Here is a 4,027-nt window from a genome sequence, read left to right as displayed (position 1 = left end):
ATGGGACCTATAGGCTTTATATGATCATATATATGAACTTCACTCTTTTTTTGAAAATATTACAATTCTGTATGTAAACAGGAACTTAGTAATGCCAGCCCTGGCAAAACAAGCTAGGTATAGAAACTCTTTTGTAAATAGTAATGCCAGCTTGGTAAACTTAACTCTCCTTTTTTTGGAATCTCGTAAGAAAGGGACCCAAATGTTCCCTCAATTTCCTTCAATGAATCTTTTGCAGAGAAAAAAAAAAAAACTAATCAAAGTCTACAAAGGGTATCTCACTTACTCGAGTAAGTGATACCCAGAAAATCAATTTTGTTGTGGATCCTACACATTTCTTAAATAAGAACATGGGTGAATTAGTCAATGGAAACCACAATTCCATTGACCTACTTCCCTCTTCAAAATTCCAAAGCTTAAGTTGCTTATATTCCCTTAGGCTACATTTGATCACGTTGTAAATCTAAATTTACACTTTGGATTATTACATCGATGGGTTCATGAGAGTGTAAAATGGGAAGCAGATGTTTGTCCCATTTAACACTATTCATGTTTGGTAAATCATTGAGGTAAAAGTCCTTGCAGTCCTTGCTGGCCGGCCAAGAAACAGAGCACCGCAAGCGGCGGTGAGCAGTGTATCAGACGCAGAAACTGGTGACCGGGCGTTGCAATAGGAGAGGCTCTCATACGTGAGCGGCAGTGAGCGGCGTATCAGACCCAGTTCTTGCACTTGGCTGCTTTTGTTGGAGCTCTATCCGAGAATATAATGGGAGCTTGCAATTGCACCAGTGGACGAAGAGAAACCCATGTACATAGAGTCCATGAAAATAGAAGAAAGATCAAGTGATGTCGACAGTAGGGGAATCTCAAGTTTGGGGTAATAAAGTGGAGCTAATGTTACATTGAGTTGCTTCTCTACACCATCATACTCTATCCAAACTTGCATTGGATCTCCGCTTATGAGGTGCAAGCTCTTGTTGATCCCGTCTTTGCTAGAATAATAAGTCGTTGGAGTTGATTCAATCAACTTAAGGTTGTTCACATCGATCCCAACATGATTATCATTTATATCAGCAAATTCGAGGCTAAGAATTGTATCTAGATCTATGGCAAAAACGCCATCGAAGAAAGTCTCCATTGTTAGTTTCATTGAACAGTCCTAGGTACTGACTTGCCACGGCACTTGGGAACCCCATGAATGGCGAGAAAGCTAAGGCGATGCCATGGCCACTCACAGTAGTCAATTGGATAACCATGGCAATGGTAGAGAAGGAGAGAGACTGGGGATATTCAGGTGAAGAGGAGTTAAACCTTAGAGGAGATGGGTACAGAGCATGGCCAACCGGTTCTTGCCCTGGCAACCACTACTGTCGTCGACGGTCAACCACGGCAGAAAGGGCTACGCCCCACCATCATCTTCCTCCGACGGTCAACCACTGTTGTCGCCGCCTCTCTGTTCTCATCAGAGGAAGATAAAGAATAGATAACCCTGTCTCGAAAGAACCTTGCCCCGACAAAAGGGGCAACGGACAGATCGCGGGTTTGAGTTTTTCACTTTACCCTTTTAACCGTTGGGCAGATCGGTAAAATTTTACATCGATTTTAGTGATGTAAAATTTTCACTGATTTTCAATGAATTTTCTGACAAGAATGGACTTTTACACCGATTGACGAGGTATATTAACACTTACTACCAAATGCCTGCAAAATTGAACCGAGGTGTAAAGTGTATCGCGATTCTCATTTACACCTCTACCAAACGCAGCCTTAGGTAATTAAACACTTGTTTTTTTTTTTAATTTTTGTAGCATAGGGTTGGACAGCTTTAGAAGCAGTTAAAATTACGAGAAGGCTTTCTCATGAGAGGATATCAGTTGAAGGAGACTCTAGGCTCATTGTTGATAGTTTAAAAGGATATGGATCCCCCACGGAATATAAAGCCCATTATTGAGGAAAGCTAGAAGACCTATAGTTAGAAGGCATGCACTAACAACCGGTTACATTCATGAGGAAAGCTAGAAGAGTTAGAAGGCATGCACTAACAACCGGTTACATTCATGAGGAAAGCTAGAAGAGCTATAGTTAGAAGGCATGCACTAACAACCGGTTACATTCATGAGGAAAACTAGAAGACCTATAGTTAGAAGGCATGCACTAACAACCGGTTACATTCATGGGGAAAGCTAGAAGACCTATAGTTAGAAGGCATGCACTAACAACCGGTTACATTCATGAGGAAAGCTAGAAGACCTATAGTTAGAAGGCATGCACTAACAACCAGTTACATTCATGAGGAAAGCTAGAAGACCTATAGTTAGAAGGTATGCACTAACAACCTGTGCAACATCTAGGGAAAAAGCGTCCCCACATTGGTTGTAATTCATTTCCCACTTATAGGGAAAAAAAAGATATACTCTGAATATGAAAAGAAACACTTGGGATCTCTTACTCATGCCTACTCATAGGACATTATAACCATACTTAGGGGTAGCAATTTTTCACCCAACCCGCTGAACCCACCCAACCCACCCAACTTGTCCATTTACTTGGCGGGTTGGAAATGGGTTGATGACCCATTGGGTCAATTTAAATGGGTTGGATTGGGTTGGGTTGTGGATAACCATTGGGTTAACCACTAAAGATACAAGTATTAATTCCTTAAGTTGTTTTTAATTTTCTTTATTTGAAAGAAATAATTTATAATTAATGCATTAATTTTCTATTAATTATTAATTAAAATTAGTTTTGTCTCGAATCAACACACTTCACCCAAATCGACATAAATCCAAATCAACTTGACTCAAGTCTAGACCAGCTCAATTTGGTCTAAATATGAACAGACCCGATCACCTCAGTTCGGTTCGTTTGGATCAGATAGCCCAGTTTGATCCCAACCCGACTCGGGACATGCCGATCTGGATCAACCCGAATCCAAAACGGGTATGACGTGGGTTGTTTGGTCCAGACCCAACGTCCCGACCCAATATATGCCCCGTTTACTTTACTCGATTTGGAGCGCCCGGTACAAACCGTATTCGCACAACCTGACCCAAATTTGGACCGGTCTGATTTAATTCTCTTGACCTGCTTCGGACTGGTCGGATCGGTCTCAAACCTGTGCACAAACCTGATATGGGCCGGTCCATGTCGATCTGCCATTGACTAAATCGGTCCGGTCTGGTCCGACCAGATTGATCCAGATCTAAACAGTCAACCACCCTTGATGTGAATAGCTCGAAGGCAATCCAATTAGATAGTTCAAGTTAGTCTAACCGGTTTGAACCTAAGTGGTTTGATCAAACCTGAAATCCAAACATAGTTAAATGGCTTTGCCGCTTATTTAAAATTAACATGCATGTAATGTGATTTGAGCCTTCACCACTTATGTAAATAGCAACTAATATTACCACTAAGCTATGACCAACTTATTTATCAAGAGGGAGTTAATTTTTTGCTTTATATACATAAATATAAGATTAATGAATTTAGATGAATTAGATTGGGTTAAAATAAATTTGGGTTGAATCCAACCCATTTAATTTTATTAATAGGTTAACGGATTAGATGAATTAGATTGAAGCTCAACCCAATCCAAATACAACCCAACCCGTCTAATTGCCACCGCTAGATGTTCCCAATGCATGTGGGTAATAGGAGATCCCGAGCATTACCATTTATTCAAGGATCTCTCTCTCTAGGCTGTCAATGGGTCCTATTAATATTTTATTAACCTAGTTTTGCTAGGACATGGTTTTAGCACCACAAGTGAAATTTAAGCCTTTAATGCATTGAGCGGTACAAGATCACCCTTGTGATGTTGACTTTAAGAGCTGCGATCCTTGTATGGCTGAATTGATCATAATTTTGACTTTTGGCCTTGTGATGTTGACTTTTGGCTTCAGGCTTTGGTCCGGGTTCATTTAATTTTGGTAAAAGCTCAACTCCAACCTGCCCATGATTAGATCTTTAAAAAGTAAATACATGTATATTTTTTATCTGTTGCCTTGGGAAACGTGCTGATACAAAG

At 40.4% G+C, this 4,027-nt stretch overlaps 1 pseudogene; it reads right to left on the bottom strand.

Annotated features, from left to right (window-relative positions):
• Positions 1-751: 751 nt before the first annotated feature.
• On the bottom strand, positions 752-1,138 carry LOC148802626 (L-type lectin-domain containing receptor kinase I.8 pseudogene; annotated as a pseudogene).
• Positions 1,139-4,027: the final 2,889 nt, after the last annotated feature.

This window comes from Nelumbo nucifera, chromosome 2 (genome assembly GCF_055504915.1).
Source record: "Nelumbo nucifera cultivar China Antique chromosome 2, China Antique-T2T, whole genome shotgun sequence".
Lineage (NCBI taxonomy): Eukaryota > Viridiplantae > Streptophyta > Magnoliopsida > Proteales > Nelumbonaceae > Nelumbo > Nelumbo nucifera.
This window is presented reverse-complemented; position numbering and strand designations above follow the sequence as displayed.